The sequence below is a fragment of the Sinocyclocheilus anshuiensis genome, unplaced genomic scaffold (assembly GCF_001515605.1).
Source record: "Sinocyclocheilus anshuiensis isolate Anshui unplaced genomic scaffold, SAMN03320099.WGS_v1.1 scaffold315, whole genome shotgun sequence".
Taxonomy (NCBI): Eukaryota; Metazoa; Chordata; class Actinopteri; order Cypriniformes; family Cyprinidae; genus Sinocyclocheilus; species Sinocyclocheilus anshuiensis.
Genome location: NW_015548210.1, coordinates 586799 through 613476, shown reverse-complemented (window position 1 = coordinate 613476; position 26678 = coordinate 586799). Strand labels below are relative to the sequence as shown.

Genomic DNA, 26678 nt, shown 5'->3' with positions numbered 1-26678 from the left:
AAGGTCAAAGGATCTGTCTCTTCTCCACTTCCTTTAATGCGGGAGTGTGTTTGTGTGTCAGACTCACCTGCTGAAACTGCTACTGCAAACTTATACACACACACTGCTTCGTTTCTACACACTGTGGGAAAATATTAAGGGTTTGAGATTGAGAAAAAAAGAACAGAAAAAATATTTATTTGTAATCAGTACATTCATCTTGTTTTCCAGTAAAAATATAAACTTACTGCAAAAAACGGACAAGAAACAAATATATATATTAGTGCTGTCAAATGATTCATCGCATCCAAAATAAGTTTTTGTTTACATAATATATGTGTGTACTGTGTATATTTATTATGTATATATACAGTATATATTTTGAAAATATTTACATTTATTTACATGTACATATTTATATTAATTTAATCATATGTATATGTATTCATAAATATATTTAATATATAAACATAACTTATTTTTCAGAAATATATACATGCATGTGTGTGTATATATATATATAAAATAAAACATTTAATTATATTGAAAATTGCCAACAACTTAAAGATAACTTTGCTGAAATGTTTGCTCATAAGTACATTTATCTTGTTTTGATTTTTTTTAAAGGTAAAATAAGGCAAATATAATATAATGTAATGTAAGTCATTGAGCGTGTTTTGAATAATGGTATTATTTTATGGCATATCCTAGTAAATAGTAAGAATGTGTGTAACAATATCAAGTTAATCTGCAAGTTACCTGCAAGCTGAAAATAACATCTGCACCTAAAAAGAAGTCTGTATTATTTTGCACACTCATTCACAACAGGGATTGTTTTTTTGTGAGAGAGAGAGTGCATTTTAGGATACAGACAGGTTTATGTCCCTGCCAGAGCTCACTGTATGTTGAAGAACAAAAAGATGTCTGGGTTGTGTGTGTGTGTGTGAGAGTGTTTGAGGATTTCTGGGGTGCTCACGCAGCTTTTCGTGCAGGTAACGGGAGCACCTGCGGCCACCGCTAACCGCCATCCGACGGGTTAAAAGCTCTGACTGGAGGAAGACGCTCAGAGCTGCCGCGGGGTCCACTGGAGTCCCATCGGCTGAGAGAAACCTGTGAGACAGAAGCTAATTATCCTCTAAAGCAAAAAGCCAGTTGTGGTTCAGTAACTCCAGCACGCTGCCAGCCAGATACTGCGTTTCCTTGGCAACGCCTCCACAGCAGTACTGCAGACATCACAGAGAAAGGCAGGCGGTCACAGGGTACACAGGGTAGGATGAATCGGGGAGGAAAGACTTTACGAGTGACGGGCCATCCTCTAGACTGATGCAGGCCAATTACAGGCCATTACACTCAGCTGAGATTGATCTGCTTTCTTTACGTTTGGGGTCTCAGAGATGTTCTGTATGTATAAAATAATGACATTTTCAAAATTACTTCTGGTTTTCTTTTCAAATTCTTGTAATATCTCTGTCTGACCTAATCAAACCCCCAGCAGACAGATATTATCGAAGCTTTAACCCTTGGACCACAAAGTAGACATGCACTTTTTTGAAATATGATTGTTATCAACTAAAGGGACACCTGGCAAAAACATACATAATCATTTGTACCTCTTTAATGTGTCTTTTAATGTTTGATGCAAGTTTCAAGTTTAGAATCACTTTTCATACGATTAGTGAAAATGATGAAGTACCAATCTGACACATCAAAGCACATTTTGAGATTTTGGCTCCATCACACTGAGCTCTTCCTAGCTGAGGCTAGTTTAACCATCAAAACAACACAATCATACAATAAAAAAAAATGTAAAAAGCTGGTTCTACACTCACAAATAAAGATTCTTCATTGGTATTGATGGTTTCATGAAGAACCTTTAACATCCTTGGAACCTTTCCATTGGACAAAATGGTTGAAAAGTGAAAAGGTAGATTATTAAAATGTTCTTCACACCGAGAAAAAGAATATTGTTCAGTGAAAGGTTCTTTGGGGAAACCGCAATGGCTCTTTGGCACTGCTGGGAACCTTTATTTTTAAGAGTGTTGGAAACCAGTATATAATAGAAATGTATCTCTATACCAATAGCCAGTGAAAGTTAAAAGAAACACAAAGTGTGTGAAACAGTGAAAAAGTAATATATTTAAAAAACATTTATTTCATACTAAGTATAGTTCAAATCTATTAACACACTCTAAAAAATGCTGGGTTGTTTCAACCCAATGTTGGGTCAAATATGGACTAACCCAACTGTTGGGTTAAAAAGTTAATTTAAAAATGTAACCAAAATTTAACCCAACAGTTGGGTTAGTCCATATTTGACCCAACATTGGGTTGAAACAACCCAGCATTTTTTAGAGTGCATATTTACTGACGTATCGCTTGAGACTTGCTGATATAAAAATGATAATTAAACTTTATTTGGAGAACTTGTGCACAATGCAAACTTCTTAAAATGTGTTTTAATGTCACTATTGATGAGGATTATATGATCTTTGAATAATATCAGTCTTTAAATGCAAGATATTCAAAGTGTAGCCGAAGTATACTTGCACTAGTTCCACTTTAGCACAATCAAATATACTTCAGTTTATCTTTAGTTGGACTTCAGCACTACTTCCGCAAAATTAAAGTGCATTAAGCACAAAATTAAGTTGTTCCAGTTTAGCAGAGTTTAAATATACCAGTATAGTATACTAAAAGTAATTGCAGGGTAATTTTATTAAGTACATAAATAGGTAAATATATTTGTAGTACACTTAGCATGAAATAAATGTATTTCAAATACATTTTAGCATATTTATTTCTCACTAGGGTTAACAGTGGGTACAATTATTTCTTAATAGGCTCAATATGACATGACTATAATAAAATGACTAATACGTGGCCTCCAGTGGCTTATTGCTTTAATAAAACGGTGACAAATAATGATAAAACAAGCTTTGATTAACACAGTAATATTCTGAATGAACAAATTTTGCAGGAAGTAATATGCGTAACGCAAGTAATATGAAACAGATTTGAGACTTGATCTGTTTTACCAAAATATTTTTGTTATGGCCAATATCAGATATGATAACTGGAACAGCATTTACAATAGAATCTCACATTTCAAATGTTGTATTTGTAAAGTGAAATCAGAAATCAAAATTCCATGTACAGCACAGATGATCAATACCTGTTCAGTACTTTTGAGCACTAAAGTAGAATTTGAGTATATTGGAAAATGAATGTTTGTCATCATTATGCTCATCAATATATTTTGCACAATGAACAAGTGCATTCTGTGTCAGTGGCAGCATCTGGATGTACGCAGACGTTCTGAGGCTCCACGTGTTTGCACCTGTTATTTGTACCTGCAGTGAGCAGTGAGAAGGACCCAGTTTCCTCTGACCTGCACTGATAGCATGCACCACAACAATCCCTGACAACCAATGGAAGAAAGATTCCTGTAATCCTGTAAATTCACCCGGCTCCTGCAGCTCTCAGTGCTTAATCTACTTTCAGTAGCTTTATCCCAGACAAATGTTAAGTTTATTTAAACCGCATGCGGTTAGCGAGAACACACACACTCACACACCATCAGTGGGCTCTTTTAATTCCTCAGTGGCCGGTCTTTATCTCCTGACATTTATCAAGGGAATCTTTCTTGTGGGCTATAACAAGGGCGACTTCGTGATTCTTGGGTGAACTAAACGATTCGATATCAGGTTAGGTATGTTTTATATTTCAAAATGTTTGATTTACTGCTTTCTGTGTACATTGATATAATACACATTTCATGTTATAAGTGCAAGCATTTTTTATTCTTCATCAACATTTCTGTCTTGTTGTCCATTAAAATAAAACAAAATAATTTTACTTCAAAAGTAAATGTACTTTTCTTTTTAAGCGCAAATCCAAGTCAATTAAGCAAGGTTTATGCACAATTTATGAGAATTATAGGAATTATATATTTCATTTATTATTTCATTATTCATAAAGTTATTTTGTCAGTCTATGAATAAACTTTTCTCAGTCCATCCGTTTTATTTTTAGCTAATCTGACAGCCAGACAATTTATTAAACTATTAATAAATATTTCTAAATATGAATAAAATATCAAACTATTTCAAATTCATTCATTCATTGTTTGCATGTCTGGCCATCTTTCTAGATGCCTGTGTCAGGTCAGACTTATCAGCCAGAAAACGAAACATTTTTTGCTCTGATACACACAAATGAAACTCAGTCCAATGTGCTGTCAGCCAAAAATGTAAATATGAAACCATGCCAATGAGGCTGAGACATTAGACCCTGATGCTTGCTGGACCATTCAGAAGTCGGGCTGTTTATTAAATAACAAAATCTTCGTTCCTGGCTGGATCCAAGTCTTTGTTCCTTTTCTCATCTAGCTGATGAAATGGGGTGTGTGTGTGTGAGCGTGTGGGATGAGGGAGTATTTATGTGCTAGCTCAGATGAATAGTGTGAGCAGCACACAAGATTTTATCTGTGCGTTGGCACTGCCAGCCTGTGCTGAGTGTCAGACGGATCCTAATAAAACTGTCTGACCCCGCGTTGGGCACCAGGCTGGTGCTCGCTGGTCGTGGCTGATTGCTTGGTATGCACAGAGCATGGCAGAGCTTCAGCTGTTGCTGGGAGCTTTGTGGCACAGACCCAGCCTGATTAGTTGGCATCCGCCATTGTTCAGAGTGAAACCAAGCAGGGGAAAAACATAAGAAGAGAGAGAGAGAGAGAGAGAGAGAGACAGACAGAGAGAGAGAGAGCAATAGGGGGAAATCAATTGTTTTGAAACTATATTGCTAATGTGGGTAATGTAGCAAAATTAGGTTTTCAAAAGTTAAACACTCCAGGGAGATAAAGAACAAAGCCAGGCGTTAGACTTAATGAGTTCACATCCTTAAAACAGGAAGGAGACCACAGCTCCGTGCCAACCGGACCCCCTAAAACTACCATCCGTCTGGAGTTCAGTGTCATTTCTGCTCAAAAACAACATGACGACGCGTATAAACATGGACGCCTTTAAACGCAATAATCTGCAAGCCGCATGTTCTTCTAACAGCAAAGTCTAGTCTTCAAGAGGTAATGAAGTCTATTCATAGAAATCGTTTTTGTGTAAATGAAAGTGTCAGCATATGTTGGTTCAATATGTCGCTCGTTTTTTTTGCACAGACATGTTTGGCTATGCATCAGACAGATTTTACGTTACTGGATTAAACAAAAAATTACATTACATCTGGTGGATACATGAGGATAAAGCCAAGCAGACTTGTTTCATAGTAGTGCAGGTGCTGGGATCTTCTATGAAGGGCGGCACTAGAAAAAACAGCTGCATGTTTTACCTTCATTTAAGAGAAAATCTTTGCAAAAAATCAAAAAAAGATTTTTTAAATCAAGAATTAATCGATTGTTAATCGCACACCAAAAGAAACTGGTGTGGGAACAACTGATAATCCCGGCCCTTCCTTCTGCTGCCGATGCGATAAAGGTCATTTAAAGATGAGCTGCAGTGGCGACCAGACAGCCAGACAGAGCGATTAGCATGATGACCCTCTCCTGCACCCCTCACCCCAAAGAAAAAACACCTCAGCAAACATACAGGATCGATTTTTATTTAAAATCCAGAAGAAACCATCATCATCATAGGCTTGTGAACATACTGAACATTCAATCTCTCAGACACGCCAGCGCCGCATCTTCTCTCTCGTCCACCGTTTCTCTCTTATCTCTCACAGACATCCGTCCCACGTCCGTCTCAGTCGGGACACGGCCAGGGGATTGAGTGCTTTTGCCCTCTGCCCAGGTCCCAAGAGCTTAACCTGTGATTTTCAGCACACAAAGCTCACAAGTTAGGGTCTCAGGGACCAGGAGGAGTGCAGCGGTGTCCACACAGGTTAGTGACATACACACACACACCCACACAAGTGTTGCACACTCACGTCCTCTTTCGTACAGCATAACGAAGATTATTGTTAATAATGTTCGGCCTATGGAAATAAAATGTGCCTTTTTCATTGCAGAGTTTAGAGCCACAGACACGCAGCGCACAGGTATATCATGCACCAAATGGCATGCACACAAAAGCAGACGAACCCAAAAAAAAATCAGGTAAGAGGAAACCAAGACGAGCGGTCGGATTTAAAGTTGTCTGTCGAGGGAGCAGACATAGCCTTTGTTGGTCGAGAAAAGCCTCCAGTCAGATGGTCAGTCTCTCTATCTGTCTTTCTCTTTGTCCTGTGTTTTTCATCCTCAGGATCTCTGGTGAGCAGAACCGCTGGCCTCTGACTGCAGCTTCAGACATGAACGTCTGTATGTGTACGTGTGTGTGTGTGTGTGTGTGTGTGTGTGTGTCTGTCTGCGTCTCGTCTCCCGCCACTGACTCCATTACACCGAAAAACATGTAGCGGCAATTGATCAGCCACGTTCAAGAGCCGGTAAACCGGCGTTGGGGCAAAATTAGCAAAAAACCGGCTTACACAGCTCCCCGCAAGACCACCCCACACCCACCCAGACACGCAGCGCCTGCGATTCCCCCTCACTGCTTTTGCAATAAGTTGTCTTTTTTGTGACTTTGTGAGCGTAGACGAGATCATGCAACCTCACAACACTAACTGCAAGCAAATCCAATAATGCACACGGCAGCCAAAACATGCATGTCATTTACACTGCAAACACACATCTGATGCACACATACACACCTTGAAGACTCCTCCTCCCCCCACAAACAAGAAGCATCGTTCATCCTCAGGGACCAGACGGTGTGGACACTCCCGGAAATGAGAGCGGCCGCCACGTGCCTCACACACACACACACGCACACACACTGTCTACCTTCAAACCTGTGCCGACTTTGTTATCTTCAAGGGAAAAGAAAAAGAGAGAGAGTGAGAGAAAAAGAGCAAGGAAGGAAACGCATCCTCAGACAGTGATATGTCACCAGAAGAAGACACTCGTTAGAACACCATCATCTTCATCAGGACCACAGCACATCCTCTCATCACCGTCACCCTCCTCACACTCGTCTGTCTGACACGCAACTTTACGCTGGCGACACACACTCACCCGCTCATCTGCCTCCGGTCCGGACACCTGTCCCGGGCATCTCTGTACCTGTACCTGGGCCGTCTGTGAGACCCGCTCTCGCTCTCTCGGTGTGACTGAGTGCCAGCGAGCGGCAGATTCTGCAGCGAGAGCGCTCCCCCCCCTTCCGCCCTCCCCGCCATCTCTCTCCCTCCCTCCCTCTCTTCATCTCAGCTCCACTTCCCCTCTGCACTGATCAATCCCTCACTCTCTCCGAAGGCTCGAAACAACGCAGCCAGCCAGCAGCCAGAAATGGCGTCTCGTTCTCCGCGGCACTCTGTGCAGCCACACGACAATCTGTCTGTCACAATATTGTGACAACATTTCCACAACTGATTGAGGAGGATCATCCACCACCCCTCCGCCAAAGCTGTGGAAAAGTGTTTGACCACCACAGTAAAGCAATTTGTAGTCATTTTTGTAAAATTACACAATATCTAGGGATCATCTTTAAAAATAAAGAAATAAAATAAGGAGAGGAAAACATAATAATGAAACAATGACAATTTAAGGAGAACAAGCTGACGAAACATCAAAGAAATGGGAGAAAAGGCCATTTAAACAAAACAAGGAGATGAAACATAAAAAATTGAATAATAAAAAGCAATTTAAACAAAACGAGGAGAAACAGCCAAATAAAGAAAACAGTGAGAAGGAAAACCAGAGAGAGAATTTTCATTTGTTTATAGTTTGTTGTATCATTATACAACATAAACTATAAACAAATGAAAATTTAAACAATGAAGCAACAAACAATAAAAAACATGAAACAAAATAATGAAACAGTGGCAATTTAAACAAAGAGACAAACCAAAGAAGCAAATTAAAATGTAACAAAATGAGGAAAGAAACAACAAAGTAAATAAAAAGCAACTGAAACAAAACATGGAGAAAAAACTAAATAACGAAAATAACAGCCATTTAAACAAAATGGAGACAAAACTATTATAATGTGAACAAAATAAGGTGATCAACAAAAACAGCAATATAAACAATAAGATGTTAAACAACTGAGTGAAAAACAATGCAAACAATCATGATCATGCAGCTGATTGAAAGTCTGCAATGTGAATCAAAAATAATAGGCCTCATGAGACATTAGCATAACAATTTTCTGCATAAACAGTTCATAAAAAACATTTGGTTTATTAGTTCATTCTCACGTAAATTGGACTGAATGATATATGCATTGTATTTCATGAATCACGTCCAATGTACACATGCACATATACAGTATATAAAACATGCATTAGTGATAATATACGCACTGCTAAAACTGATAAATAATAAACAAAAAAAATACAAAGACAACATGCACACCCTGTGTGGTTCTCCGAGCACCAGATGCATCTTTATCTGTCTGGCAGTGGCCCTGAATGATCTCTGACCCCTTTGCTTGCACTGGGGGGTGTGTGAGAGTCGTGACCCCATCATAGAGGGGTGCTGGGCGCTGACTGCCCACCGCACACATCATTGATTACGAGCTTAATGCACAAACTCGCCACGTCTGTTCTACTGCAATGCAGAGCTCCAAACACACACACACACATACACACACATAAAGCGGGCGAGCTCACAAATCCACATAGATTCAGTGTTTAAACTCAAGCCGTCTTGGGCAGCGTCTGAACACAGGTTTGTCGATACGAGTGAGCAGCATACAGGTTCAAGTCTATCACGCTGTAGGATGGAGACACACACACAGAGGCCATCAGCAGAGCGCTGTCACCACACTGTACCAGACAGCACACACACATATGCACAACAACACACAATGAACGCTAGACAGAAGGGAAAACACCATAAACCACTACACAAAGAGGAACATATTGAGTTCGACATCCATCTCCACTTAAACTGTGACTTTACAAGCCTTCAGACCCACTCAGAAATCTCTTATTTCTCATATCCTGGAACACAATTCTAGTCATTTCAAAAAACAATGACTCATTAACAATCACATACAAAAATGAGACCCCAAAGACGTGGATCTCTTTAATCACATCCAAACATTTTTTAACTACAATTTTACATTTTTTGAAGAAAACATGAGCTGAAGTAAAAAAAGCCAACCTGAAGTCTATATTTACATTTATCCAAAACAACTTAGGTACACATATTATCAATCCTTGCTTTTCCTGGGAATGAAACCTATGACCTTGCTAGTGCCATGATCTACAGTTTGAGCAACAGGAAGGCAGAAAGGTCTCTTTTTTGCCACACGTCTATGGTTTTTCAAGTATTTTATTGTCCGCAAGTTGAAAATAGTATATCTGATTGCTTAGAAAAGGCACACTGCACAAATGCCATGCAATTTGAGATGTCATTCCTAAACATATGTGGGATGAGTTACAAATTGAAGTGTAATACTTAAAAGTATAGTAAAAAATACTTAAAAAGTATTAAGACCTTCGTTCATCTTCGGAACACAAATTAAGATATTATTGATGACTGATTTTTGATTTTTGAAGACACGGAAGAGAAGAAATTGTTGAATTAAGTCATTATTTTTGTTTTCTTTGCACACAAAATGTATTATCATAGCTTGAACCACTATTTTAACAATGTCCTTCCTATCTTTCTGGGCCTTGAATTTTTCAGTTGCGTTGCTGTCTATGCAGGGTTAGAAAGCTCTCAGATTTCCTCAAAAATATCTTAATTTGTGTACCGAAGATGAAAAAGGTCTTATGGGTTTGGAACGACATGAGGGTGAGTAATTAATGACAGAAGTTTTATTTTTAGGGAGAACTATCCCTTTAACATTAGCAGTTTGTACAAATCTAATAGTGATGCTACCTTATCAATCATCTAAACACTATCAAATTCAGAATCATTTCATAGGTTTTAGTTCCATCAACATCTTACAATCATGAGAACCCAGAAGACCCTTACAGAGACCATTTGATTGCACAGTCACGCAGCGTTTAGGTCTACTGAACGCAAGTCTTTAACCACTATAACATCTTGTCTGACTGGCTGGCGGCCCAGTGCACAGGCCCCGCCCATCCAAATCGAACTCATTGATCTCTCATGCAGGGTCAGAGGTCAAATGCGTATCGACTGGAAAAAGTGTCATCAGCAGCAGCTTGGCCCTGACTCCAGACAGATCAATAGCACCTCTGTCTGCTATGCTTAGATTACTCTTATTCATCTGTCATAAATCTCAGCACCTCATCACCATGCTAACGTCTGGTGGCTCCTGATGCAGCTGTGGCCCTGTTAAGGTCGACAGCGGTCTGGGACCAGTAGGTCATGTTCATCAGTGCTCAACTCTCGTGTACAGGGGCAAAAGGCTAGACGGCCAATCGCAGACCTTGTAATAAGAATCAATGAGTAGGGTTTGGTCACACGTCTGGAAGAATCAGACAGAACTGGATGACAAAAGATATACTGTCTTAGATAAACACACAACAGTGAATGTAAAGACAACAAGAACCAATTTATCTTCATTATTGTGCAGTATGTTTGATAAAAATGTTTTAAACGCATTAAATTTGGACTTTTCTTTCCTGCAGACTTAACCAAGGTAAGACTGAGAAATTAATACTAGCTAATAACATCACAGCCTAACAAATCGTGATACAATCAAATTTTGATTAAGAAAATCAAGTTCTGCCCTACGTTTTTTCCCCACTGAATATTACAGAAGTTAAATGGATCGCAAATGTCACTTCATGTTGTTTTAAGGCAATCTGTGAATTACATATTTCAATACCTGTTTGCACACAAAGTAGTTAATTTTGTACACATTTGTTCACTACAGAAGTGATTTGAGCATAAAGTTTTACGATTAGTGTGTTTGCACAGCAAAACGCTGACAGTGATGAAAAAATTATTATAGAAACCCAACAAAGCAAGAAAACCGTGTTTATACAAGAACGTCTGCAATAAATGATCAGTTTCTCCTCAATCTTGACACCATAATATAAACAGACGTGCACTTTGAATAAACTGACAGAATGGTGATAAATGCATGTATGTACAGATCAAAATGGGAGTAACAGAAGCTTAGGTGCGTTGGTTTGTTTTGTTTTGTTTTTTTCTGATAAAAGAATATTTGAACTTTTTTTATTGAGCATAATCAGCATAGGACTGTTCATGTAAACATACTTTGTTTATGGATATTTGTCGAAACTTCAAATAAAAATGTCAAAACAATACTTTATCAGTTGACTTGACTAAGAAAACCCTTCAGGACACTGCCGTTCTTCGCCTTTCTGTGGACCCACTGCTCACTGAAACAAAAGCTTCAGCTTTCTCCCGATCAAATTCACTAATTTATTTGTTCAGCCATCACATAAATCTAAGCACAGCTGTAACCAACGAGTTGCAGCTCGACTCGGCTGCCAGCTGGACTTGGTTTTGCTGAACCAGCATGATTTTAAGCCGGGTTTGCTCCGCTACATCTGGAAGAGTCATCCGAGAGCAGAGGTGAAGGCGGAAAAATCCCTCCTAAAATAAAAGCAGCTCGACTCCCTCTGTCAGTTTAAACAGGAAACGATTTCTTTCCCTTCGATTCAACATACTGTGGCTAGTTCACCCAAAAATGAAAATGATCTACTCACTCTCATGTCGATCCATCCTGATTGACTTTCTTTTGTCTGTGAAACACTAAATATCAATTTTTAAAGAACATCCAGGCTACTCTTTTGAAAATAATGAAAATGAATGAGGACCGGGGCTGTCAAGTGGTTGATAGTCAAAAGATAGCTTTGTGTGAAGAACAGACTGAAAGTGAAATCCTTAACTGCTGAAAATCTCAATGTGTCCTACATCTTCTTGTGATGTTTAAGCTGTGAATTGTTCAATTGAGTCAGATATTTTCAATGAATCAGCTGATCTAGTTCACAAAACTGTTTTGAATGATTCATTCACAAATCAGCTCTTAAATTCAATGACTCAATGATCCAGTCACAACACTGAACATTATAAGTAAATAACAACTTAAATTTCAGTCTGTTTATTAAATAAAGCACTAAAGACTCAGAATATAGCATCATATAGAGACACATTGACTAAGAAGACTAATATTTTTTGGACCATTTTGGAAGTTTGACAGTCTCTGTCCTCATTCACTTTTGTTATAATAAAAGTGTATGACATGAGGGTGAGCAAATTAGTTTTTATTTCTGTGTGAACTATCCCTTTAAGAGTTTTGACTGCTGTTTTCTATAACTTAAATCCTAAGAGCCTAAACAGAATTCAGATGTAAGCTGCATGAAGGTTTGGCTGACAGAGAAACACAGCTGACACCTGACTAAAGGGGACTGAAGTGGACTTAAGCCTTGGGTAGAGGAGCCGTGTCTTTTCAAGCTTTAGAGGGGCCGCGCTAAGCCCGTTCCAACCCTGTCGTCGTGTGAGAGGGGAATCAATGACGGAGACTCTTACGCTTGCCCATTGAATCCTCGTTTATTTCACTGCTCATTTGTCTGTGCTTAATTGATAGCAGTTAAGTCCCTTTCACCATGTTGGCTGTGTTGCTGCGGGGCCTATGTGTGCTTAGACGCTTTCAGGCCAGACTAAAATACTTCATGAACACTGGGCCTCACAGTCTGCAGGCGTTCACGCTGGAGACCCACCAACACAAGACGCCGGGCAGACATATGAGGCTGTTAAGTGCATAGCTTCAACACACCACTGAAAAATGAGAACAAAAGCTTATAAACCTACATTTTGGAAGCATACTGCAGAAGAAAACCTTGAGTTTGAATGTCAAAGACATGCCTGCTGCCAAATACTCAATTGATTTAAAAGCACTACTTTTAGCTTGGTAACATTCCCAAACAAGGAATTCAAAGAGTTTTCAAATGCTGATCTGCTGGATTAATCAAATTCCAAGAATACTGAATTATCTGAGACACACTATTTCAACAATCATTGTCTTAATAAGATGCTTAACAAATGACATACGAATGCACTTTACAGTAATGTCATCTGGTCTAAGATGCTGCATAGACACATTCAAAATTTGGGATCAGTAAGTTTTTTAAAGAAATTGATATTTTATCATTTTAATAATGCTGTGATTTAGAATTTTTTATTCATCAAAGATTATTCATCCTGAAAAAAATGTATCATGGTTTCCATAAAAATATTAAGCAGGTCAACTGTTTCTACATTAATAATAATAGGAAATGTTTCTTGAGCAGCAAATCAGCATTTTAGAATGATTTCTGAAGGATCATGTGACACTGAAGACTGGAGTAATGATGCTGAAAATTCAGCTGTGCAATTACAGAAATAAATTTCATTCTCTAAAATTCATTCATTTCATATTAAAATCGAGAACACTTGTTTTAAATGTAATATTTTGTAGTATTACTGTACTTTTGATCAAATAAATGCAGTCTTAGTGAATATAAGAAACTTATTTTAGAAACATTAAAAAATCTTACTGACCCCAAACTTTTAAACATCAGTGTATAAAGAGTGTTAAACTAGGATGTACAATATGTAAATATTCTTTATTCAATATAAAATAGCCAGATGACCTTCTAGAATTTGCACAAATGAGCAGTATACAACATATTACAGAGTGCACTTCTGTATGCCATAAAGCAGTGTGCTTGACTTGACCTTTCATTCCCAGCATGATGGATGAACCAGAGGTAAGTTTTGCTTCAATATTTAGGCTTATTATTTTATCAGACCGCCAAAAGGTAAAAAAACATTTTTTTTTTTTATATAAATCATATATTTATAAAACAAATATGTTATACACATCTCACTTTAAAATAAATAAATCAAATAAAAAATAGCTGAATGTATTACAGAATGCCACTTGCTGAATTAACATTCAACATGATGTTCATAAAATGTATCATGCTACTATCTGAAATAATTTTACGAATTTTAGAGTTTCACTTCCTATTTTAAAAAAGTATTCATTATACAGTATATACTGTGAAGCATTCAGTCATCTCTTACTCTGTTTATGTGGTAAGTGAAATTTTAAGTACTATGTAACAGGCAACCGTTAGCAAACGTTATTTGTTTTCCGTGCCTTTCTAAATACGAATTAACGCTTCGGGCACACCCCCTAACTCCCCCTCACCCACCCAAGCCCCCCCCCCCGGCTCCACGATGTCATCGTCCATCGCAATGTTTCACTGTAGACATTGTCCGATGCCAATTTTGTAGATATCGCCCAACCCTAGTGCTGATTATTAGAAACGCCACTGGATCCAGAAGCTAACAACACTGGCGCTGTACGCTACAGTTAAGATATTCCATTTCACACTCTGTTTATGGCCTGGGCCTCTGAAAATCCCTTTAATCCTGAATGATTCAGGGGGGAAAATAAAACCTGGATGTCAGGGTCTTTAGCAGGGCCACAGAAATACATCTAGAAGCTGACGGATTGGGAAACCGATGACAGACAGATCATGGGAAATTATTTTCGGATGCTAACAACCGAAATCTGATGTTATATATCACTCAAAGAATGAGAAATGAGAAAATATTTGTTCTCTAAATGTTGTTTGATTCATATGTGCAGGTTTACTGCTTTTTAGGGATGTTCAGGACAACACTTTCAAAATCAACTAGTTATTGTGTTGTCTGAACACACTAACTAAAGAAGTGCTGCTAAAAAAAACAAATATATAAAGATAAATGTGAAAAGTCAGACCAGTCAACCGCTGTGACCATTCCCTACTGCTTTTTTCCAAATATCCAATGCTGTCTGATTATAAACAGCCATCACAAATGTCTCAGGGGAAAACAGACTGATATGCAGCAGTGATGAAAAAACACAAGACAATTTGACATCACACTCTGTCAGCTGAAAGAGATACTGGGTGATTTCTGTGGTGGTTCCTGCTGTCGTTTTAGTGATGTGTATTATATTACTAAAAATATGCTGTGTGTCTTCTGTCCAACAGCAGATATGCACAACACAGTAAATGACAATGAAACTGGCAACCTGTCCATCCTGAAGGAACAGGAAACATCAATTATCTGTATTACTCAGACTCATCTGTGTGTTACTGCACTGAAAGCCTACAAGCCTATATCTATCTCTTGACTTCATGTGTTTAAAAGTGGAAAAAGCGAACATATTCTGTGATAAGGGAGCCAGAGGATGCCATTTTGAAGTCTTGCTTGATGAAATGAGTGTACTCCAAGGAAAGCTAGAAGGTTGTACAGTTAACTCCCATGGTGTCATTCGAAACCATACAACCTACTACCTCAGCCTGGATGCACACGTCCACACTGCCATTCCTCTGGACCTCCTGGAGCAAAAACAACTTCTGCTCCTTCAGAGAAGAAACTTTTTTGTTTTTTTGCATCAGTGATTTGATGCATTTGCAAATTCTCTACAGATCATCTATTTATTTATAGCAGCAGTTCTCAAACCTTGAAGGATTCCAAATGATCCATCATTTGATTGGCTCATTAAACAAATAAAATAGATAAAACATGATTATAATAGATAAAAAGCACCAACAAATAATTTATTGACTGCTTAATCAACCTGGATAATGATGTATCTGTTGTCTCATTTAGCAAAGTACGCAAATGTACAGAAATTTGTAGCAAACAAAGTCTAATTTATTTAAATGAAATAAGAACAAAACAGCAGTCTGACAAAATTATGGAATTAAGGAATACCCTTATAAACTAAGGTAATTTGTGCACTACTAAACCTGGTAATTATTTTAAGGTAGCTGGTGGCTTGTGCAGTTTTTATGCTGTGGCCCACCACCTAAAAAAAAGTTTGAGAACCACTGCTGTAGCGAGTTCAAAGAGTGCGTTGAGTTCACCACAGTGACAGAGACCCACAGAATCGAGCTTGGGTTGCAGATTACGCCACAAGATCGGATCTACGGGTTTGTGACAAGTGGTCAGAGCTTCATATGAAACCCAGTCGCAGGTCATACTCATGTCTCCGAGTCTTTGTGGTGTTGCTATCAGATCAGATAAACCACAAAAACATCCCTCCCTACATGAACAAAACACTGTCATGGAGTCACTATAAATATAGAAAGGAGGAGAAAGTCAAAAACATCTTCCACTGACCTGGTCGAGTTTCAGTGGAGATGTATCCATATCTGCTCCTGATTTCTGTGCAGTGAAGAGAAAGAAATCACAACATCAGGAAATACGTTCACAGTTAAAAGTCTATAGCAAATACATAGAGTAACGCAATTCAGTTTTGTGTAGAAAACAAATTAAATTAAATGCCATTCACAGTTAATTTTGCTTCCATAATATAACATATTTTTGAGTCAGGATATTTAATGAGGAAAGAAAGATAGGCAGGGACTTTATTTTACCCAGAAAAGTGTTTCTACATGACAGGTGGTTGTTGGGGAAGAGCTGAAAAAATAAGAGGGCTTGATGATGTTATCTGAAAAGGAAAGTCGTTTCCAAGTTATTACATTTTGATAAATGATTACAAAGGTAAACATTTTTCTTTAGAATAATGTGTAGTTGTGTAAATCAAGTAGAATAAGACTAGGACTATGTGTTATGAAAGTAAATAAGGATAGATACACCGATTGAACAATCTGACAAAAGTCCAACACAAAAGAACTTAAATAAATGGGGGGGAAAATGCTTCACTTGAATCAAATTGTAATTATTATAAGGCTACACAAACACTCTAGCTGGGAAATACTGAAAAGTTTGGCGGAAACAGCTTGTTCGAACACATCCCTGCCAGAGAACGCCATGCGTGACTGTCTGTGAGAACAGGGTGAGCTTAGACAAGAACACGGCGGTTTTAAAAGAAACACACAATCTGTCGAGGCGGGAAAAGTGAGCATTTCACAAACACCTGCTGTCCTCTCACTGTCTCACCTGCTTGCTGATGTTCATCAGACGTAAATGTTCAACACACGGTACAACTGAGCCATTTCAAAGTGGGCGGCGGTTTTTGCACCCATTCATTCACCGAATCATGACTTGCTTTAGAGTTTCGGAAACAGTTTGAACACCAATTTTACGCCAACTAAAACAACCTGTGAGATTCAAAATGAACACAGGGGACTGACATATACAAGTGCCACCAAAATACTTTTGCTAAATAAGAAAATCTGCGTAGTCCGCCATTTTCTCAGCAAGGAAAAGACAAGAGAGGGGAAAAAACGAGAAAGAACTCTCACTAGCACCGCTTTCCAAGTTTCTCCTTTTCTGTTCTGGCACCCTCACAAAACCTTCACCAGTGGGTCACATGATTCTGCTTGAGCCTAGAAGCATTCAGCTGATGTCGAGTAGACATCTTTTGTCTAAAATACAACCCTTTCGCCGAGCATTCCACAAATAAAATGCCACCTTCCAGGGGGGCTGAAAAGGGGTGGCGTTGGGAGTCATGGCAACCTCTACCTGGCACGATGCCCATTGTAAGGACAACAGGACATAGAAATCAGCTGAATTCAAACAATGATGCCAAGTCACTCAGAAGATAAGAGAAGAGGAAACATCTTTTAACGATGCTTTTGGAGTAATTCTCGAGCAAAGCTGCACTGGAATGCAGCGAAGAGCGCATTCGCTTGCAGACGGTAGTTGAGAAAAAACGCCCTGTCGGACTACGTGTCTCCCGTTGCCTGTGCGTGTGAATGGAGTGACTCAGTGAAGCTTTATTTTAAACACACAGACAGCGATTCATCATCAATCCATGAGTCATGATTGTAGTTTGTAGATTGTAGTGGGCTGATGAAGTTTCCCACTATAGGGCTTTATAAAGTGTGATAGCAGACAACGGGGAGCATATGTGGGCGTTTCCTGCATCTTGTTAAAGCTGCGCACATGAGATCACAAATGACCTCTGTATAGAATCTCTACAGCCTCAGAGTTAAAATGAGGTGAGAGCCAAACAACAAGAGGAAGTAACAATAGTTAACAGGGGAAATGTAACTATAATTTTACTACAGAATAAGGTCTAGATAACTGGATTTGAATTAAATAAGAATTCCTCAAATTCCTGCATTTCAATTGAGGCAGGATGGAGAATTGTAATTCGAATTCAAATTTTCATTTAAAAGTTCAAAATATAAATTATATAACTAATTTTTTGGTCACACTTTATTTTAAGGTCCAATTCTCACCATTAACAAACCATTAACTACAACTTTTGCCTCAATAAACTACTAATTTGCTGCTTATTAATAGTTAGTAAGGTAGTTGTTAAGTTTAGGTATTGGGTAGGATTAGGGATGTAGAATATGGTCATGCAGAATATGTGCATTATAAGTACTAATAAAAAGGCAATATGTTATTAATAGGCATGCTAATAAGCAACTAGTTAATAGTGAGAATTGGTCCCAATACTAGTGTTACCAATTTGTTAACTAGAAAGGCAAAGTTTGTCAAGACAACCAAAAAAAATGTTAGCTTGACAAAGTCTTGTTTTAAAAGTTTGAAGTTTAAAAGTTTAAAAGTCCTTACAAGCAGAAAGAAAAATAGAACAATCAATCAATAGAATGACAGACAGACAGACAGATAGATGTTTGAAATGCCACTTTCATTACAATTCAACTTCCTGTTGGGTGTGGCTAATTCAAATTTCCACAAGTATTTGAACACTTAAACATTTTAATAAACCAACTAATGTTTATTTTAAAGAAAGACGTTTTAAATTCTAAAACAATAGTGGCAAAAACCCTAAATACTGTAACAGATGGAGCAAAATGTCTCTGAAATTTGGTCTCTGATGGTTTTTCCATCAATTGTTTGCAAATGCAACTTGGCTTGAGATTGCGTATGTAATGGAATGACATTCAGACATTTTGTGTGGCTTAAATGTCTGAATACTTTATGGGGCCACTTTAAACTTCACCATAAACGTCAAGAACTCTAGATTAGAAACTGGACCTGCTGGAACTAATCTGGTTACAGGCCATGTCACGGCTCTTTTGAATCTTATCTATAACACACAAGCGTACTTAAGAGAAGCATCTCGCTGACCTGAACACAAAATATGTCATGACATCCCGATGATCTCTCCATCCAGAGCAGCAAGACGAACATTCCCACACAAAAATACACACGACCCTGAGTCACCTACAGTCCCGCTCATAACACTAGATGTTTGGATTTGATCACCCTGAACTCATCCACCATTGTTCCTGGATGGATGAATTTCCCAACATACTCTGACAGCAGACAAACAGTCAGCAGATCTGCATCAAACCACAAGAGATGATCTGTTCAAGTTGATGCATGTGAGTATATATTGGTGTGGCCCTGAGCACACAGGAAGAATGAACTGGAAGAACGATGATATCTAAATCTTGTCCTTATCTGCAAATTGAATCTCAATTTATAGAATAAGTTAAAGGCAGAATGTAATTACTTTTTTGTACATAAAATGACTTGTTGCAGTTCAGGGTCACATATAATTTATAAGTGTATAATTAATACACACATACACACTGATATACTGTATATATATATATATATATATGTGTGTGTGTGTGTGTAAAATCTAGTGATGTACAATATATGGAGAAGCATATCAGTACCACAGAATATTAATGTTCTTTTATCATTATTATACTTCTGAATAGGATGATTAGGCTTGCCAGAAGATAATTTCAGGGCTTTTTCTATTCCAGGTTTAAAAAGCAATAAACAGTTGTTCTTTTCAGTACATCTTTTGTACTTTACATTATAATTAAATTTAATATAAATGTAATACTGATTTTATTAATAAAAATTGCTATCATCATTGGTTATGAATAATACCAATCCATTATTTAAAGACAGTGAAGAGACTTTAAGGTTAAAGGTACAAATGCTGAATCTTTTAAATGCAAAAAGAACTGTGAACCACTTTCAACAACGCTGCCAATGCAAGCTTGATCTGTTAAACAAACCTCTGTACAGCGATCAATATGCACAGAACATCTGTGAGTCTGAGTTTCTTCCTCGTACTAACCTATAGAGGGAATTTGTGTCATAAACTATATAACACAACGGCTGGTCTGTTTGTGCATGTGTGTTTCCTGATGGTGCACAGCAGACTGATATATGGCCTGAAGATGCAGGCCTGTGAGGATAAACTATTTTCACGTCACTCTGAACTTGCAGAACCAATAAATTCTGCCACAGGGTGTGAGACGCTCCCCTCATCCTGAGTCAGACAGTCACACCACAGCACTCAAACACAGCCTGCATTCAACAGGGGAAGGAATTGAATTTATGCAGCGAAACGTGTATTCTCCTGACATCATTTAGCCAGGCTGTGTCAGCTCCATGCATGATTGAAAAAAACACGCATGAGGATGGCGTTTCTGTCGCATGTCATTTAGATGCTGATTGTGGCAGTATAGTTATATATACCATGGAACCAAAGGTTTTTTGTATTCATGTACCATGAAATTTACATGATACTCTAAGTAACACTTAACAATAAGGTTCAATTTGTTAACATTAGTTTTTACAGCATTTATTAAGCCAGGATAATGTAAATTCATATATTTTTCTGTTAACACATTTAAAGTTTTATTGTTAATTTGTTCATAATACAATAACTATTTTAATTTATACTTACAAACTTAAATTTATTAGCATATTTAGAAATTAACCTTAATTAAGATTAATAAATGCTGTACATGTATTGTTTATTGTTAGTTTATTATACCTAATGCGTTAAATAATGCTTGAACTGGTACATCAAAGAATGACAAAAAAACACAGTATTACTGTGATACATGTCCAAAATGCCATGATGAAAATGAATGGTGACCACAGCTGCTCCTGGTCCCCATTTACTTTCATTGTTTGCAATTAAATGCAGCTTGGACATTCAGATAAATTTCTCCTTTTGTATATTACGGAAAAAAGAAAGTCATGCAGGTCTGGAATGACAGTAGAGTTTTGGATGAACTATATCTATAAACAGTTTTTCCAGAAATCAGCGCCTTCTCGACACCTCACAGAATGGCATTTCATATCCAGAGAAGCAGGACGTTGAGGTCAAAGTTCAACTGAGACCGGCAAAAAAATAAAAAAACAGAGCAAAGAGAGGATTTCCCGCAAGACAGATCGAACCACTGAAAACCAGACAGGGGGGAAAATCAGACAGACGTCGCAGTAATGTGAAACAGTCATAATGCGGTCCCTTCAGCGGGGCGAACCAACTGCACGCACTGATCGCAGGGGTGAAGGAACCAGATGGCTATGGAAAATCAACACTGGGTGCTCTTCTTCATAATGGCAATTATTCATCAAGTCTCTAAACAATGTCAGTGAAGGTGACGGAATAGTCTGACTTTAATCTTCCACATATGATACGAGAAACCAGAACGGCGTGCATCTGCACTGCACACCCCTCCTCAAACCAATGACCTCCCCATATATATACGAACAGAGTCATTACTGCCGAAAGTAAAATATCAAATATTATTTCTACATGCATTGTTAATCTCCATCGCAAACGTGCACCACTGCTTAAGAGTTCAAGAGACAGATAGCTCATTTTAAGACAAGAAGATGTGCAGCGGCTCTTCATCGGCATCATTCTCAAGCCACAAAAGCAGTCGCTGCATGTTAAAACAAACGTGGGCACATGTAAGTTATCTAAGAGCATGAGTTTTTAAAATAAAGCATACCATAAAAAATAATTTTATCAATCTGAAAAGGACTGTTGGTGTATAACAAGAAAACACTATTTCAGTCTTTTTACCTAAAAATGTCAAGATTTCTTTGTAATTATTCGTTTTTTTGTAACATGATAAAAAACACCAGGGGAAATGCATATGCAAACAGATTTGTGTGAATGTAATGAAATGCATCTGCAGACACAAAGGCTGATTAAACCAAACATGACCAACAGATCTGCTGCTCGCAATGCAGTTAGTAGTTTGCTTTAGACCCTCAGGAGATCGAGCCAACACAAAAAAATAACAAAGTTGAAGGTTTTGTGCAGTGAGATTTGAGGTTTCCCTGCGCAGAGAGGCCAATGCCTTCTGCTTTCCCTTAAACGCTTACAGAGTTTGCCAGGCAACGAGCCAAGAAAATGACTTTGTTTGACCCAACTGCCAATCAGTTAGGCTGGGTGGGTCCGTATCAAACGCCGACACCTTTTCTGTGAAGCTCATTGGCCGCAGCTGCCTCCGGTGGGCGGAGACAGGTGAGAAACAAGGCTGTTGACAGGGAAAAGGAAAGCAGAGAGCTGGTGCAAAGCACACCGAAAGCCAGTGGGAGCAGAGCATTCTAACACATAGAAAAAAACGGTTCAAGTAAATTGATTAAACTAAAAGTCATTTCATGAATTTATTTATGGGTATAGGCTTAAACTTTAATCAATAATCATAATATAAAGTATTTACATAGAGTAAGAAATCATAACTGTTGTATGTTGCTAGGCAGCCTTTATAACAATCAGACAGGTTATCCAATCACAATGCACATTCTAATTTGCTGATTTGCAAAATGAAGAGATCACGCGAGACGCATCAAAAGTTTTCCCACTCCCATCTGAATGACAATTCATCACCTTAAAATCTAAAAGTGAGATGCAAAGGTTACTCATTTTGAGACATCAGTGCACAAGGTACAGTAGAAACTTGAATTTTACTTAAGCGAATTCTCAAAAATCTAATATAATAAATACTGCTAGGGTTTGGCCGAGCTCTCTATTAAATTATGGTCAATAACATAATCTTTGTCTCAGAGCTGTTCAGAAACCTTAAGAGGGCTTTTAATTAAATGACGTAATGCGTGAACAGTGCACATCGATTACCGAAACCCCGCTAACTGTGAGCGACAAGCAGACATAGATCTTGTTTACCATCACAAAGAATCAATCAATACATCGAGACTTCTGAATATTAAACTTGGGCAGAGTAAAAAGTATTCCACATGTGACCACGCAGGAGGCGATCAATAAAAATGGCATTAAATAAGACTTGAGAAAGCAGCATGTTAATTGACCAAGACCATTAAAATGAATTCAAATGACTTCAGGCTTAATTAGTCTTGCTTATACTCTCAGGACCCCCAGGTAACGAACCAGGGGGAAAAATTAATCTCAGCATAGCTCATCAACTCTTCTGAAACTCACCGGACTGGACACAAATAGGATTTCATGTTCATTATAACTACAGAGATGGAGATTTTTACACAAAGGAAGCTGTCAGGCTGAATTGGCTAATCAGACACGTCCTGAGAACAACTTTTCTTTAAGTATGAGAACTGTAAGGAATTTAATTATTCTGCTTCAGTTTCTGATTCCATTAATGGGTCCGTTTCTTAATTACTCAACATTCTCTGATAAAATGTGCAAATATTGTACTTTAAGCATGTCCCAGGAGCAGTATCCTCAAAAATTACACCAGTGTACCTTTCCTACACCACACGAACCTTAAGTTACAAATAAGGACCATTTAAGGGTAAATTAGGCACAAAGTTGTACCTTTGAGAGTTTTTGCACACTTTTCTGACTGTACTTATTTAAATGATTTTATTAGGATATTGTATATAACATTTTTTCCTGCCCAATATACAAACAATAATGAATTTTAGAATTTCTAGAATTCTATTATCAAAGTCCTATTTTTAACTACACATTCTCAAAGAGCAACTTATAGATTCACAAACGTATATGCAATCCACTTTGCATTTGCAATATAGTGCATTTTAGAGTAAAACAGAATTGAATTGCTAAAATAATTGCAATGCTTAAAAGGCTATTTGGCTTTCGGTAAATATTATCCAAGAGACTGCACATCCTAAGTGACATCAGCAGAAAAGGAAAGATGTTTTAGAGAAATGGCAAGTTATGAAGGCATACATTTAGAAAGTAAATAGGGTCAATTTTGATTTCATGTTGACTTTAACACACAGTTAAAGTTTTTGGTTCATTTCAGGTTGGACGTAATGAAAGTATGTGAATAAATCAAGAAACACTGTGACTGAATCAGTGAGTGAGTCATTAGAATGATTCAAACCTTTAACTCATAATCAGCGGAGTGGAAAACACATTCTGATTATATCAGTATGGTGTTTGTCCACATTGTTTGGAAGAATACAATCGTTTATGAAGCAATAACAGAGCAAAATGTCCTGAAAATCATTACGTTCCAGTATTTTTTTTTTTTAATTTTCCATCCCTACTTTATATCAATAATGCACTTGAATCTTCTGAACAAATGTGTTATTCTATATATGTTTGTTATCAAGACATCATGACAAAATGTTGGCTTGTGGCTTAATAAATGTTTCCAACTCCATAATGTGACAGCGTTGGGGAATTAGGCGGTAATTTTAACCTGCCTTTCTTCTTCCTGTCTTTTCTGGGCGCGTTCCTTCTGATTTCTCTCTTGGTCTGGTTTTTGTTGTAATACACTGCAGACATGGACAGGAGATCTCAGACACTGCTCAAAAGTGTTCAAGCTTTTCGAAAAAATGGCACACTTAAAATACACATTTAAGGCTCATTTGAAGCAATCATCTACAATTACAGAGGCCGGCAAAAAGCTAGACTTCACAATCAAGTGGAATATATTAAATTCTATGCTTCTAAAATCACCATGAAAAGGATGTTTTATTAAGTCTTGCTCTCTGACATCTCTAACATCATCTCAGGCTTTCACAAACTGAGAGAATAAAGCTCTAGCTCTAGATGTTCAGCTGCAGTCTGACAAACAAACTCAACTGGGTGAAATTTATACAATACAGACTCACACACACACAGCCTGTCCTGTTCTTAAGCTCATTTCTCTGCAGCCATGATAAAACGCTGGAAGGGCACAGCAGGAATGATATGGAAAGGCATAATTATCATTCACCCCTGCACCATGCAGGAATTTGCTGAACCAAAATTGTTTTGCATTTTTGTGCAACACACAAACCGCCACCTCTGACTGAACAAAAACAGCAAGACTAAGTGCTCATTTGCATACAAAGAGTAAACTAAGTTCTTTAATAAATACATGACACTCTAAATGGTATATGATTATTGATTATTAGACTGACAGAGCATTGACAATCATTGATTAAGCCCTATGAAGGTGAGAGAAGCTTGTGTATAAGCCAATCAGCATTACTTCTACATGACACTCTTTATTTAAACTCATTTACTGCCATTTTATGCACAAAAGGGTCATATGTTGATTCCAATCCATATGATTTTCTTTCTTCCAAAGAACACAAAGGAAATATTTTACAATATACATTAAATCTGCTCTTTTCACAGTGCAAGTAAATGGGGTCTGTCAAGCTTCGAATATGACAACAAAACACCAAAAAATGTGAACCATAAGTCTTTTGAAGCTATACAATAGCTTTGTGTGAGGAGACTGTAACGTTAAACTGTTATTCTGTGAATACATTAAAATATGGCATTTCAAGATACATTAATATAGACAAACATGAAATACACTGTAAAAATTATTTTTCAAAAGCTGCAAGTAAAACTGATAATTAAAGTGTTTTACAAGAAAAAACTATTTCAGTTTTTCTTCTTCAAAATTTCATGCTTAATTAAATGATACTTCCCTCTGTAATTATTTATAAAGTTTACTAGCATTTTCTGAGTGAAAATTGTTTCATGAGATGATTCATGTTTCAGTGTGCATCTCTGTTAGGGATGCATCGATCCGATACTCAGGATCGGTATCGGCTCCGATACTGGCATTTTCTGCCGGATCGGGTATAAGTCAGACGAGTCTGATCCAAATCCGATATTGTGCGTATACTATTCTGTGTTATTGTTAAGCCCCACGAAAGCACAAAAACATTATAAAGCACCATAAAGTCAAAGTCCAAGTATTCTGAAGCCGTTCCATAGTTTAATGTGAGGTACAGATGAATATTTAAGTCGTTAAATTCAAGGTCACGTAAACTCTTCTCTCCATTGCAGCTGTCTGTCATCCTCCATTCAGCACTCAAACTTTGTGTCGCATTTGGTTACACAGATTTAATAAACTATGCATCAATAGCTCATGTGCTTTGAAGTTCGCACTGCAGAGCGCTGCACACAGCGCTATAACCCCGTGTTGCTTCAAGCGCATCATTCTGAGCACGGGATGCGCATAAGCGCTTTGTGCCGCTCTGTATTGGAGCTTTTTGTATTATTATACTTTTGCACAATGAAAGATTATTTATAGCGTTTCTTGTTCTGTTCTATAAGGCTATTAATAATCTAATGTATAGCACAGTAATGGAGGCAGCAACATAAGATAGACAGACTCCTCTATCTATCATATGTTGCTGCCTTCATTACTGAGCTATACATTTAAAAGAAATGTCTTTTAATTTTATAGTTTATATTTATATATAAATACATTTACTTGATTTCATTAACGTATTTTACAACAATACAGAGAGCAATGTGTAACATTTTACCAGATTTAGTCCTACACTTATTAACTTTTATTTGTTCCCCACTAAATAAAGTTATTTCACTAAATGTTTAGATTTTATAAAATTGCACTCATGATTTTTCTAGAATAACTTTTGCTGCTAAATTATCCACTAACCTTATTTATAATAGTATTTTTTGTCATAGATTATGATTATATATTTTTGCATTTGTTATTTTTCATTAAAATGAAGTTGTCTATATTTAGTAGATTGTGTTTAACACACAAAAGAGTGACGATCAGGTACTTCTACACAGAAGTATAGAAATTCTACACTGATTTAAAAAAAAAAACTGCGCTGGTATCGGATC

At 37.5% G+C, this 26678-nt stretch overlaps 2 long non-coding RNA genes across 2 annotated transcripts in view; both read right to left on the bottom strand.

The window, feature by feature from the left end:
* Window positions 1-655: 655 nt before the first annotated feature.
* The window catches only part of LOC107653738 (uncharacterized), a 53657-nt gene continuing 27634 nt past the window's right edge, over window positions 656-26678 (bottom strand). The window contains exons 2-3 of the long non-coding RNA XR_001630261.1: window positions 16076-16120; window positions 656-1089 (exon numbers count right to left, since the gene is read on the bottom strand). This is a non-coding gene — a long non-coding RNA (uncharacterized LOC107653738). The remainder of the gene's footprint in view (window positions 1090-16075; window positions 16121-26678) is intronic.
* Window positions 5364-6792, bottom strand: LOC107653742 (uncharacterized). Its single transcript, XR_001630265.1, has 2 exons — window positions 6673-6792; window positions 5364-5793 (listed from the first exon to the last, which is right to left on the bottom strand). It is a non-coding gene; the product is annotated as an uncharacterized LOC107653742 (long non-coding RNA).